The 15,638-nt window shown below is 37.4% G+C and overlaps 1 pseudogene; it reads left to right on the top strand.

Moving 5' to 3' along the window:
* LOC143577890 (chitin elicitor receptor kinase 1-like) overlaps positions 1-14,108 on the top strand; it is a 37,705-nt pseudogene extending 23,597 nt beyond the window's left edge.
* The last annotated feature ends 1,530 nt before the right edge of the window (positions 14,109-15,638 follow it).

Here is a 15,638-nt window from a genome sequence, read left to right as displayed (position 1 = left end):
AAATGACGCATCAAGGTAAACTAATCAATCAATCATACCCAGCGAAGCCCCGCCGACAGCAAAGCTATAAGTAGGGTCTGGGAAGGGTGGGATGTAGGCACACCGTACCTCTAAGCAAAGGAATAAAGAGGTGGATTCCAGAGAGACCTTCGGCTCTAAGTACATATGTATGAAGCAAAACAAAGGAAATTAAAGTTCAACAGTTATATAAAAAACTAATAATAATAATAATAATAATAATAATAATAATAATAATAATAATAATAATAATAATAATATATGTAAGGAGGATACCATTATCTTATGTGACCTAAATAAGTTAAGTATATGCCCTAAGGTATTCATTTCTCCCTAAAAACCCTTAACTTTAATTCTACTTCTCTAAGAATTCCTATCCTCAAGGTAAACTAAGTAAAACTATTTAATTAGTGAATAAGAAGCGGTAACCGAAACGAGAATGGTAGAGAGGGTCCCAAATAATAAGGTGAGTACTTATGACAATGACATACACGATGAGACTAAGTATTGTGGTTACAAATGGAGTATCACCCACTATCAGCTCAGCGTTGATCATCTGCGCCAAGGGCAATTGCCCCTTTGAGTGCTACTTAAGTAACGGTGCCAATCTCCATCTTCCCTGCAACCTACTGCAACACCCTATCAAATGGATCCAGGGTGAAGGGTGAGGGGCCAAACCCAACTCCACAACACACGGTCTTATGAGTTGTCGATCTAGCCAGAAACAATCTTGTGCGTAGTGAATAGTTGTTTACAAAAACAATCATCCAGTTCAAAGGACATTATGTCTATGAACAACTAGACAACTAGGAGCATAATTTACACATGGGAGTTCAAATAGTAAAACCTACTGTTTTAAGATAATCGTCTAAGACACATTCCTCATCCAAATCTGATTCTTTCCATCTCCCGTTACTATATTTTCGTTTGTTTTATGCGATCTTTTCTGCTATATGAGCTTACAGTCTACTGTAATATGCTTTTACAAGCTCCAAAATATTGTTTCCTGCACTAAGCAGGAAGTGTTCTTTGCTTTTCTTTCTTTCCTTTTTTTGTCTTTCTTTTTTTTGGAATCCATTGATTTATTTCACAGAGCTGGTTAGCATCTATCAAAATGGAATGTTTTTTTGGTTCTTATTTGACAATCTTTTGCTTTTCATTTTTGTGGTGACGTAAAAAAGGTGTTAAGATTAGAAAAATCATTGATTGACAAACGTTTGTGTTTCCAGAAAATAAACTTGTCTTAAAAATTTGTAAGATTTAGTTATATATCATAAACTTGATTTTGATTAAATAATAGTTACACAATTGGTTAATAATAAGAAAAGAAGTGCGTATTTAGACTAAGAAATTTTAAAGTTTCAAAACTAAAATTGCAAGTGTTAATAAATGAGGCTTTTAGTCTTGTTATCACTAATTTTTCATCTTAAAAAAAAAAAAAAAAAGAGATACCTAGAAGAAGAGTGATAGAATTCCTTCTTTTGTTGGAAATAAAAGAAATAAAATTTTTTAAAACATTGTTCAGTTGTGGTTTGTTTTCCCTTTATTTGTTAGCATTCTCATGAAAGTAGATGTTCTTGGCAGATGAAAATGAGAATTATCCACCCTTAAAAACCAGGTATATTCTTTCACTTGAACCACATTTTATTTGTTGTAATTGAAAACTGATTAACCATTATTATCATTTTAACTAGTCATTTTTCAATTCATGTAATCTTTGCAGCTCAGGTGAGTTGAGCTTCCTACACATTATACAACGGCTTTACTCCATGATATTTTCTTGGATAAAAATATGAGTTAATAGGTTAGCATCTGCTTTTGCATAACCAGGATTATCAGGTGGGGCATTAGGTTCAATAACTGTAGCAGTAGTAGCTGTGATGTTGTTCCTTGCAGGATGCTTAGTTTATAGAAAGAAAAAGGCCGAAACAAGTTCAGTATTGATACGAAATGCACATGCTCAGCTTATGATTGCTCAAGGTATTTCTCATTATTCATTCGCTTTTTAGTAACAGTATGCTCAAAGTATTGTTTGGTAAGGTTATTTTCATCTTGACATTTGACATTTCACACATGTGCATCTTTAACAGTTTTCGTGTATTGATGTGTCTTCTCTTTCAAACTTAGCCCCCATCGGATCTTTAATTAGAGGTACAAAGTTGAATGGCGTTCATGTTGTTAGGGAATAATTGTTGACAAAACAGTGGAGTTTTCATATGAAGAGCTTTCAGCAGCTACATATGACTTCAATGTTGCTAATAAGATTGGTCAAGGAGGATTTGGTGTTGTTTACTATGCAGAGCTTAGAGGCAAGGTTTGAAATTAGGGTTTTATGTATATATTTTTTTTCTAATGCTAGAATTATATGATATAGTTCAATTTGTATTCAGTTTACTTGGCTCACTATAAACTAGAGGTGAAAATTTAATTATATGCTACACATATTTGTTTTTGTAACTGTAATGGACATGCTTAATATTTATAAAAAGCTGTAAAGTTAGGACCAAAAAGTTGTAAAAGGCCATGACTAAAAAATTTAGAATTGAAAATCCGTTTTGCATTTTTAAGGAAAAAAAATACTTTTTAGCCAAATCCGAACCTATATATATGCTTCCACCTTTCATCTTTGTTATATTGTATATTCTTTGAACTCAAAGACATACTACACCCATGATAAATGATAAGTGTGTATTATAATTTTATTTTTTCTTGTCTTTCTAATACGTCAAAGTCTTGCAGAAAGTTGCTATCAAGCAGATGGATATGCAAGCATCACGAGAATTTCTAGCTGAGCTAAAGGTTTTAACTCATGTTAATCACCTAAGCCTGGTAAGAGGTGTTTAATTTGAACTTCTTCGATGTAACACGTGTTGGATTTAATGGTCGGTTCGGGTCAAGTCAACGCGACCGACCCGAATGTGACCTGGTATGAGTTACACCGAGGGTAACGATATATTAACCCACTTACATGTTGACTGGGCCCGACACAATCAAAGATGGATTAGGCTTTATTTTGGTGTTTGGGCTTAAGCCCAATGGGTTCAAATTGGTTTAAACCCTAGTTATTATTCTATATATAGTATAATTACTTTGTATTAAATAATTAAGCTTTCCATTTTGAAAAACCCTAGCCACACCCATAACACCACCGCCGTTTTCCGGCATGTCGTTTTTTCCGGTGAGCCGGAATTCCGGCCGTCGCTATTTTCCGGCAGCCTAAGCTGCGCTATTCTTCGGCTGCCACTATTGTTGTCCTATTTGGACCTCCACCGCAGCTCAGATCTGCCAGCCACCACTCCGCCGGACCACCTCCACCTGAGCTGAACTGCTGCTGCGTTTATACCACCACCGGACCACCATTGCAGCCTTCAACAGCTGTTGTTGCTGCTCCGTTGCTGCCATAAACAGCTGCTGCGTTTGTCGACTGTTGTCGTTCCGCCGCCGTTCACCGGAGCGCCACCACTAGCCGCCTATAATTGCACCCACCGGATTTCTTGGTTCTTTGATTGTGTCATCTAGCTCATATCGTTAGCCCTCGGTGTCGTCCCGGTTTCGATAACCGAGGTATATCGACAAACTAATCTATGGTTGTTTATTATTTATGTTTAATCGTACTCGTTTAACATTGTAATCGGATCCGGGTTTTGGGTTTCGGTTATGGTTCGTGTTAATCGTTTATTTATCCACTGCGTTTCTAGTTCGTTTATGTACATATATATTAATGTTGATTAATATCTATCGAAACGAAATAATTATTAACTAAAACGGGTTTTATATATTTGACCGTTTTCATTCCGAACCACCGTTGAAACCCAACAGTGGTATCAGAGCCACGGTTACAACGTACGAGTCGATACCGGTTTGTTTAAACTGGATCTACATCTCAAACTTTAAATCGATTAAAGTTTGTAGATCTAGATTTGTTTTCGGGTAATTTTTGATTTGGTCAAAGTTTTGTTTATTTTATTTGACCAAGTCAAAACGACCCGAAATTTATTTATTTTGAATATGTAAATCCGCCCCGACCTATGTTTGTTTGGTTGTGTTTGGTTGTTGAGCTTGTTTTTGGCTATATGGATGGTTCAAAAGTTGTAAACGGTTATATTTTATTTTTCGGTTTTCTTTTGGCCATTTGGATGGTTCAAATTTGTAATAGGATATTATTTTTAGTATTATAAATTTGTAATTAAGAAGACGCGAAGATAACCGAGGACGAGCTCAAGGATTTCTTGGAGTTAGTGGGAGTTCGGGCAAGATGACGGGATGCACGAAGAAGTCCACCCTTGTGGTTACTTTGTGTTGTGAACCCCTTGACCCGATCGGTCTCATTAATTAGCTCTAGCGAGACCGATCACCTTTTGGCCATAAGGATTTACATATTATTTGCTATTGTGGTTTCTTGGATTGTTTATAATAGGATTATAATATCACCGACCTAATACCAAATAAATTTGAAAATAAACATTTTATTAACCGATTATGTTTTGCAAATTAAAAGCGTTTTGATTTCCAAAACTAATAACTTAATAGATTTCTATTAACTTAAAATTGGTTAGTCATATCGCGACAAACTTAGTTTTTAAATAGGTTATTTAAAACTAAGTGTCCTGAGAGATGAAAGGGTTCATCAATTCGTTCCGATAATAAATACAGTAAAATTTGATTTTTACTCTATTTGGTAATTTTAAAATTAATCCCAATTTAAAACCAATAGTTTATGTCAATCCTACTACAAGTCACACTTGAGGCATACTGCGAAATTTCGAGTGTTTGGAGCTACAGCACCGCACTCGTTTTCTAGCCTATCCCATCAAGGTGAAAGCGTTTCGTTGACAGATCCGGCCCTTTCACACGTCACTATACTAGGACAACTATTACTTTACTCTCCTATTACGTGCTAAAGCTGTCTGGAGACTTAAAGTGGGTAAAGATAAGGCTAAACGTATCTACACAGACAATCGTTGTCTCTATAGGCCTCATAACCGAGAGTTGTGCTCTATTCACAATTGACAATCGTTGTCAGTCTGCCTTACCACTTATTAATGTTGTGTGCTACAGCTGCCTTTAATAACTGGAAGCCGGATTCTCATACTCCTAATTAATTAATGTTATTGGGTCATTAATAATAGGACTACAACGTCGAAAATACTAATTAAATTTACTTTTGCTTAATTAATCAGATGTCGTCAAACGAAATCTCACCCTACGCCCTTAAGACTATCCTTGAGAAGGATAAACTGAACGGTACCAACTTCATCGAATGGCACCGCAACTTGAGACTTGTTCTCACCATGGCAAAGCGCCTGTATGTTCTCGATGGACATGTTCCAGCCGAGCCTGAAAACAACACAGCCGCTGCACGAAAAGTTTTTGACAAGCATAAGGATGACTCTGCCAAGGTCTCCTGTATTATGCTAGCCACCATGACTTCTGAGCTTGCTAAAGGCTTAGAAGACTTTGGTGCCTATGAGATGCTTGAGCAACTCAAGGGCATGTTCCAGAAACAAGCCCGTCAAGAACGTTTCGACACCATGAAACAGCTCATTAGTTGCAAGATGGCAGAAGGGTCTCCCGTTAGTGCGCATGTTCTTAAGATGAAGGGGCACATCGATCAGCTCAAGAAACTTGATTATCCCCTGCCTGATGAGATGGCAGCTGATTTCATCCTCAACTCTCTCCCCAGCTCATACGACCAGTTCGTAATGAATTTCAACATGAATGGCTGGGTGAAGACAGTGCCGGAGCTTCATAACATGCTCAAGACGGCTGAGATGAACATTCCTTTTAGGACCAATCAATTTATGATGATTCGATCTGCTGGTATCAAGAAGCCTAATCCCAAGAACCCGGGTTATAAGGGTAAAGGCAAGAAGAATGTTACCATTGCTGCCCCTCGTGCCACCAATGCTAACAAAGGGGTTCCAAAGATACCACCGCCGCCCCCTGAGGAGCGCCAGTGCCACCGATGCAACCAAATGGGACACTGGATGTGAAACTGTCCCGAGTACCTTGCTGATATCAAAATGAAGAGAGCCAATGGTGAAGGCTCTTCTCGAGGTATTTCCATATACGTTATTGAACTTTTCACTGTCTCTAGCAACACATGGGTATTTGATACCGGATGTGGTTTCCACATCGTTAATGTCTTGCAGAAGCCTGAGAAGTGGAGGAAACTGAATAAAGGCAACATGGAACTCATCGTTGGAGATGAGAAGAGAGTACCAGTTCTGGCAACTGGAAATTTTCATTTTTACTTGTCCATCTGACCTAGTTTTTCTTTTGAATAATTATTTGTATGCTCCTGGTTGGACCAGCAACATCGTTTCAGTTTCTTTACTGTTTGAACAAGGTTTTAAGTACGTGTTTTAATGGCATGACTATTTCTGCTTACTTAAATGATATCTTTTATTTTGAGGCTAAACCTCGAAATGATATATAAGAGATTGATGTTCAAACTAATAATAACATATATAATCTTTCGAAACGTATCAGATCTGGCATCAATGATACATTTCTATGGCATTGCCGACTTGGCCACACAAGCAAGACAAGAGTTAAAAGACACCAATCCGAAGGGATTCTTGAATCAAATGGACCGGACTCTTTTGACAATTGCAAGTCTTGCTTAGCTGGCAAACTCGTCAAAGACTTCTTCACTTATAAAAGTGAACGAACAAGAGATCTGTTAGGACTCATACATACTGATGTATGTGGACCTTTCAGAACCATGACTAGAAACCATGAAAGATACTTCGTTTCCTTTATCGACGATTATAGTCGATACGCTTATGTGTATCTTATGAAATACAAGCATGAAACTTTTGAAAGGTTCAAAGAGTTTCAAAACGAAGTGGAAAACCAACTTGGTAAAACCATTAAGATACTTCAATCAGATCGAGGTGGAGAGTATCTCAGCTCAGAGTTCATCATTCATCTAAAAGAGCGTGGAATTGTTTCACAGTTCACTCCACCTGGCACACCCCAACATAATGGCGTGAGCGAGAGGAGGAATCGAACTTTGCTAAACATGGTTTGATCGATGATGTGTAGAACCAACTTGCCTCACTCCCTTTTGGAGTTTCGCCCTTATGACCGTTTCCCGCATTCGTCAAATACTACTACCAAAGCGGTTATTACTTCTTTCATCCTGATACAAATATGATTTCTATCAAGAGGAAAGACCACTTCCTCGAGAAAGAATTTCTCGATCGTGGAACTGGAGATTATTTTGTCGATCTTAAAGAAATTCAAGAACCACAAACAACCGCTGAGAAGCTAGAGTGTCTGATCAACAAGTTGTTGTTGTTGATACATCAGACATGAACACGAGCGTTCGCAGAAGTACTAGGACTCTCGCACCCAATCCTAGATACCTATGGCATTTGGATGGTCCGGAAGTCTTATTAGTAGCCGAGTCTGGCGACGAAGCTACTAACTACATATCTGCAATCTTGGATCCGGAATCTGAGAAACGGCGAGATGCCATGAACGCCGAGATGCAATCTATTCATGACAATCTAGTCTAGAACTTGATTGAGCTACTCCCCGAAGGTCGGGCATTAGGGAGAAAGTGAATTTTAAGCAAGCATATCGAAGCTGGAATCTTCACTTGATGAGAAAATCAAAGAGTTTGGTTTTATCAACAATGAAGATGATCTTTGCGTTTATAGAAAGGCTAGTGGGAGCACTATATCATTCCTCATCTTGTATGTGTATGATATACTGATAATTGGAAACAACATTCCTATGCTTAAGGGAGTTAAGCACTGGTTGGAATCTTGTTTTACAATGAAAGATCTTGGAGAAGCTGCTTATATTCTGGGAATCGAGATCTACCGAGATAGATCTAAGCGGCTTCTAGGGCTAAGTCAAAGTACATACATAAGCAAGGTCATGACACACTTCTCAATGGACAACTCCAAGATAGGAGCTGTTCCATTGCTAAAGGAACCGTTTTAGCAAATCGCAATCTCCGGCAACGGACATTAAGACAAAGCACATGCAAGCAATTCCATATGCTTCAGCGATTGGCTCTGTCATGTATGCTATATTATGCACTAGACTTGACGTCTCGTAAGCGTGTTTGGAGGAGTGGAAGAGGAGCTCATTGTAAGATGTTACACTGACGCTAACTTCCAAAATGACCGAGATGTTTCTCGCTCATAATCTGCTTGGATGAAGAAATTCATAGCCAACCTCGATCTAATTCCAAGTTTAGGAAAATGATCGACGTGATATGTGATAACACAGGTGCTATTGCTCAAGCCAAAGAGCCCAATTATCATCACATGGCCAAGCACAGTTTTAGTTCCACTATGTACGAGTAATACTGGAACAAGGTAACATCATGATAAGCAAAGTAGACACATATCAAAATCTAGCTGACCCCGTTCACTAAGCCGATGACTCAAGACAAGCATGATCAGCATAGAGATGCTATCGGGCTTAGACTTGCTAGTGATTTATTTTGATTTAGTATTTGGATGTATGAACGTTTAATCAGTTGTACTTCTCTGTTCACTTTTGATTTAATGGTTAAATGCAAACGTTGAATAATACAACTATGTTCATTTTAATACGTTTAATCCGTGAATATTGTATTCTAAATTGTCCGTAGTCGGTCAGACTCGTGGGAACGATTTTGAATTAAGACTATTTTGACTTTGGACTCAAGCAGTTGACTTCCAAACTCACATACCTCATTGTGAATGACGTTGGATGTAACTCGCATCAAATCATCTTCGTGGATCTTGATCATAAGATGTTTTGATAATAGTATGCTCATTTAGTATCCTAAGACCTGAGATACATATTAGAACTTTCGTTTACTGAGGAATACTCTTTGATCATGTCAACCGTTGTTGCGTAACTGCCAGCCATAAAGGCATTGATTGGGAATGTTCTGGAGTTCAGTGAGAGTTGTATATAGTCGAGATGGGATTCTGTACTCTTACATTAAAATGTAACAGTTAGACATATTGACGCCCTCGTTGATTCAAACTGGTAAAGTGTGAGGCCTCACCCAAACTTACTGTGTGTTTGAATGGACCACTTTGACTCTATATCAAGAACTACAATAATTGAACACTATACGAGATTGATTTGATCCATGTCTCATTGTTCAATTAATGTCTTATACAGAAAGGATAGATGACAACGATTACTATAAATTCATTATCTTGCAATAAGGTATTCCAAGATACTTTGGTTATGGATTTAAAAAATGTCATATTTGGTTGGGGACAGCTATGTGTAGCTAGAACGCCTCTAGCTATTAGCGTTGTGATACTTGACCCAAATCTCATTGTTCAATTAATGTCTTATACAGAAATGATAGATGACAACGATTACTATAAATTCATTATCTTGCAATAAGGTATTCCAAGATACTTTGGTTATGGATTTAAAAAATGTCATATTTGGTTGGGGACAGCTATGAGTAGCTAGAACGCCTCTAGCTATTAGCGTTGTGATACTTGACCCAAATCCGTCCAAGTGGGAGACTGTTGGATTTAATGGTTGGTCCGGGTCAAGTCAACGCAACCGACCCGAATGTGACCCGGTATGAGTTACACCGGGGGTAACGATATATTAACCCACTTACATGTTGACTAGGCCCGACACAATCAAAGATGGATTAGGCTTTATTTTGGTGTTTGGGCTTAAGCCCAATGGGTTCAAATTGGTTTAAACCCTAGTTATTATTCTATATATAGTATAATTACTTTGTATTAAATAACTAAGCTTTCCATTTTGAAAAACCCTAGCCACACCCATAACACCACCGCCGTTTTCCGGCATGTCGTTTTTCCGGTGAGCCGGAATTCCGGCCGTCGCTATTTTCCGGCAGCCTAAGCTGCGCTATTCTTCGGCTGCCACTGTTGTTGTCCTGTTTGGACCTCCACCGCAGCTCAGATCTGCCAGCCACCACTTCGCCGGACCACCTCCACCTGAGCTGAACTGCTGCTGCATTTATACCACCACCGGACCACCATTGCAGACTTCAACAGTTACTGTTGCTGCTCCGTTGCTGCCATAAACAGCTGCTGCGTTTGCCGACTGTTGTCGCGTCGCCGCCGTTCACCGGAGCGCCGCCACTAGCCGCCTATAATTGCACCCACCGGATTTCTTGGTTCTTTGATTGTGTCATCTAGCTCATATCGTTAGCCCTCGGTGTCGTCCCGGTTTCGATAACCGAGGTATATCGACAAACTAATCTATGGTTGTTTATTATTTATGTTTAATCGTACTCGTTTAACGTTGTAATAGGATCCGGGTTTTGGGTTTCGGTTATGGTTCGTGTTAATCGTTTATTTATCCGCTGCGTTTCTAGTTCGTTTATGTACATATATATTAATGTTGATTAATATCTATCCAAACGAAATAATTATTAACTAGAACGGGTTTTATATATTTGACCGTTTTCGTTCCGAACCACCGTTGAAACCCAACAATACGGTATCTAGAGATTGAGAAACAATTCAAATCGGGTTTGAGCTCTGAACGGGTTATTCCTTTAACCCGTTAGCTAAGATATAGTATATCCATAATGATTCGTTTATGGTTTACAGTGTTGATCATTGCCACCTCTAAATTGTCTTGAAAATGGTATACGGAGCCTTATATATTGAGCATATGTGACGTAGGTTCGCTTAATAGGATATTGTGTCAAGGGTTCGCTTTTCTTGATTTATGAATACATTGAAAATGGAAACTTAAGTCAACATTTGCATGGATCAAGTCAGGTCAATTAAACCTAAAACGCAATTATGTTACTGATCGAATGAGTTCAAACAAACACAATTTATATATACATTTATTATTTTCAATACCCAGTAAGGGACCCACTACCATGGTCTACTCGAGTCCAAATTGCCCTTGATACAGCAAGGGGTATTGAGTATATCCATGAGCATACTGTCTTCGTATATGTACATTGTGACATTAAATCAGCGAATATACTGATTGACAAGAACTTTCATGGGAAGGTTTGTAATTGCATACAATTATGTCATCATAATTACTTATTTTTGTTTGTATGCTTATGGTTATTCGTGCCATGTGTTTTATTATTAGGTTGCAGACTTTGGTTTAACAAGGCTGACTATAGTTGGAAGTAGATCACGTCTTCTGGGTACATTTGGATATATGCCACCAGAGTAAATCTTCTTCTTTTAGTAAATTTAGTCAGCTGCGTGTATTTTCACCAAAATGGCCTAGATGTTGATACTTGTTTGTGGGCATACAAAATCCTGCATCATAGTGGCGGTTGGTTACCAATATTGATATTTGCATACAAATGATTGAATTTGGGTAGTGTTCTATGACTTCTATCTCAAACCAGCCAGATTAAAACATTTAAGTGAATAAAGAAGAGTAAACTACAATCTTCGTCCTTAAACTAAGGAAATAACAAGAAACATTCTTTATGTTCACATTTTTGTAATAGATTTTGTCCTTTGTGCATAGATTATGTCCGTTAAGTCATAAAGGACGTTTCTTGTTGTTTCATAAGTTTAAGGACGAAATATGAAATTTGCTATAAGTCTAAAGGACGAAAAGTGTAATTTACTCCATAGAGAATGTGTGAAACTTCAAGTTGGCCCGAGTTTGACCCACACTAAAGTCTACTCGTTCCTTATCTGTTACCAGTTTCTAAATCATTTTTGAGGTCAGTATATGTTGGACGTAATTTCGGACTCCAAGTAACAAGTCGGTGAACTTGAGGGACCAATAGTGATAAGTGTGTCATAGTTGGTTATGTTTCCAAATTACGTTATGTTTCCTAATTGTATTGTAATTAGAATAGGTAATGTCTTGGATAACAAGTTAGGTTAGTCTATATAAACCAATGCATGGTTAGACATTAGGTGTGGTGTGAGGTGCAACCGAGTTAGGGTTCATCTGGAGACACACATGAGATGTAACCAAGTTTGGGTTCATCTAAGATGAGTTTGTTGTAACCGAGTTAGGGTTCATCAAGAGTCAAACCGAGTTAGGGTTTGAGAGTTTGTATTCGGTTTTTAGAGTTATATTTTCTGATTAATATAAACGAGAGTTATTCATTTTAGTTCGTGTGTTGATTATCGATCCGGGACTTGAATTGGTATCAGAGCGGTTACGTAACCGCTCTTGGAGTTTAACGATCAAACAGAACTTCAAAGTCGTGATTGACCAACGGGATTACGTTTTTGCATTTGGATCTTGTTGCTGTTGAATTAATTACTAATTTAGTATCGTCACCGCCAAGGTTTAATTGTTGCTGTTGACTTTTGAGATCAACAAAATAATAATCACAAATAAGAAGTAACTTTGCAAAAGTTGGTGGCGGCTACAACAGAATTCTACCAGCCCTTCAAGATTAATTATATTGTTCCTAAGGAATTCGAAGAAAAAGGATAAAAGGTCACAAGGTGGTTATCTTTAATTCTTTTCTTTGGTTAAACAAGTTGGTTTAGCCACCCTTGTTAGCTAATTTATTTGGGTTGAACAAGGCGGTTCAATTCAGATTTTGGTTTATACGAGTTGAACGAGTTACGTTTTTACCAAGGATTTTGATTCGAATGATGTCATTGTTTTTTGATTCGGGAACAAAAGAAGATCAAGGAAGATTGTTGTTCGCTCGATTAGATGACCGGGATTGCAGCCAAAGGAGTGGTTATGCGTTTTCATACGGCCGAGTGAGTGGTCGGGGACAGGGTCACAGAGGTAGTCGAGTTCGGGGGAGCAGAAGAACCCATTTATGGAACAAGAAAAGTTCCAGGGAGAGATCAAGACCAAGATGGTTGTGAAAACCGAGGTCAAGATTATGATCAAATCAAACAGGGTGAAAGAGACATGCTCAAAGTTGAAGAGCAAACTTATTTTGAGTAAGAAATTAGGGGGTGATTGTTGGACGTAATTTCGGACTCCAAGTAACAAGTCGGTGAACTTGAGGGACCAATAGTGACAAGTGTGTCATAGTTGGTTATGTTTCCAAATTACGTTATGTTTCTTAATTGTATTGTAATTAGAATAGGTAATGTCTTGGATAACAAGTTAGGTTAGTCTATATAAACCAATGCATGGTTAGACATTAGGTGTGGTGTGAGGTGCAACCGAGTTAGGGTTCATCTGGAGACACACATGAGATGTAACCGAGTTTGGGCTCATCTAAGGTGAGTTTGGTGTAACCGAGTTAGGGTTCATCAAGAGTCAAACCGAGTTAGGGTTTGAGAGTTTGTATTCAGTTTTTAGAGTTATATTTTCTGATTAATATAAACGAGAATTATTCGTTTTAGTTCGTGTGTTGATTATTGATCCGGTACTTGAGTATAATCCTTTGGGCCTCACAATTAAGATAATATAGTTGTTCATCAAGTTTGGTAATTATTGCATGCAGGTATGTACAGTATGGGGATGTTTCTCCAAAGATAGATGTATATGTATTTGGGGTTGTACTTTATGAACTTATTTCAGGTAAAACAGCCATAATCAGGGCAAATGGCCTTGATGCTTAACCAAAAGGACTTGTGGCATTGGTGCGTTTTAAATGTTTTCACACCATTTTAGCTGATTGTGTTCTTTTTTTTAAGCTGATGATTAGTCAACCATATAACGACTAATGAGTTCAATATGTGATTATTTACAGTTTGATGAAGTTCATAGTCAGGCAAATGCAAAAGATGGAGTGGTCAAAATGATTGATCCTAGGCTGGGGGATAACTACCCTTTGAATTCAGTGCTTGAGGTTAATATTTTGTGAATAAAAATAAATAAAATGATCTTACTTCCAGATGACCCAAAATATAATATTTGTGAACTTTGTTATAGATGGCTCAACTCGCAAAAGCTTGCACACTAGAGGATCCCAAACTAAGGCCAAGCATGAGACATGTTGTGATTGCGTTGATGAATCTTTCATCATTCATATTAGATCTGGAGTCGGTATTGGAAGTTAATCCTGAAATGAGTTATCAAGAAAGTTAAGCGGGTCGTTATGAAAGAAAATAAAAGTTAAAGGGGCGTTTTAGTAAAACGATTAAGAATTGTTTACTAAGTTTCTTCAATTTAATTTTGGTATGTTTCTTTAGTATGATGAAAATATTAACTGCGTCTCAATATTAAAGAGGAAGGAAAAGAAAGATTAAAATGATGTATTTTCAAGTTTCATTAATGGAAAGAAAGGTAAGAAAAAAAAGTGAAATAAAGAAGAAAAGTAGGTGGAAAACTTTCTTTCTAAAATGAAAAGAACTGAAAAGAAAGGAGATGAAAGGGAAAATAAAGGAAATGAAAACTTTCTTTTTCTTTCCTTTCTCTCGTTAAATAAACTCGGGAACACAAGGTAAATGTTATTTAGTTTTCTAGAATATGTTTTTTTATTTTGCAAGATGTTTGGGTTATTAGCTTTTTATATGGAAGTTTTAATCAGTAAGAGCATTCTCAACTTATTCCTTAAGTATATGTGAGGGGAATTTATAAATTATATGGTATGGTTATAAGTGGTGGTGAGTAAAGGAGAGAAGCTGTTATACAGGAAAATTAAATTTAGGGTTTCACTGTTCACATCGTATAATATTTTAAAATTTTTTGAAAACGGTTGTGAGTGAATAAGAGAAAAATAATAATGATTTTAGTAGAATTATATGATATATATAGATATATGGTATGAAATTGAATGCTCTAACAAGAGTCATGATCGGTGTTGGAACTTATATTACAACCCTTCGGTTTGATAGGACCTATGGACTACAACCTATATATAAAACATGTACATGAGCAAGCCAAATTCTCATGTTTTATCAAAACGAAATTCAAGTCGTAGCGCTGGTCCGCTGGTGCAGAACCGAATTTAAGCCTTTAATGAGAGAAATTGGTTGGGTTGGCTCCGTTTGGAGAGGCCTAAATGGATCTGACAAGCTAAGGCCTCATTAATTACTTTTCTTCTCACTGGGCCAAAGGCCCCAATCTTTATAAAAACTCACCTCTGGCCTCTCCACTCTCCAGTCTCCTCCTTGTCTAATATTTATAAAAGTTTTATAAAACACCACTTAATTGGAACAATCACTAGTACAAGTTGAATCAAAACTCTCAGTTGGTATCTGTACTTCTAGGTGGGTGAGTACAGCTCAATCCTTTTGAATGTTAATTTAAAGGGATAAGGCACCGAAATAACAATTAACTAAGTGGGAAAAGTCTAAATAAATATGAAAAAAGTCTTCCTCTAATAGCCAAACCAACATACGGATCAATAATTTGCTGATGCGTGACATTTTTCATATGTAAATCTAATACACATCGTCCTATACATTTTTGCCACACAACAATGTTCCACTTCAAACATCAATCAGTATTTTCTATAACATAGTAATTTTATTGGGAGGCAATCTACACTACTACACACGGATTAATATTACGTACGTAATCCATATATCTGTTTATGTTTGCATAGACTCGGATTATCGAAACTGTCTCGAGTATTTTTCCTTCAACCTTTTTATGCAAATTTTACAACTTTGCAGGGGCGGACATACCACAAGACCAGCCGTAGCCTCCGCTACGACTCAAATTCTTACGGGTGGTGTAAAAAAAAGAAAATTTGGCTGATTTTCGTGCTTTGTTACGGCTGGAAAAAAATAACG

Source organism: Bidens hawaiensis, unplaced genomic scaffold (genome assembly GCF_021521415.1).
Source record: "Bidens hawaiensis isolate Kalapana, Puna unplaced genomic scaffold, B.hawaiensis_p1.1 tig00028880_1, whole genome shotgun sequence".
NCBI classification, from domain to species: Eukaryota; Viridiplantae; Streptophyta; class Magnoliopsida; order Asterales; family Asteraceae; genus Bidens; species Bidens hawaiensis.
The sequence above is the reverse complement of the archived record's forward strand: the minus strand, read 5'-3'. Positions and strand labels throughout refer to the sequence as shown.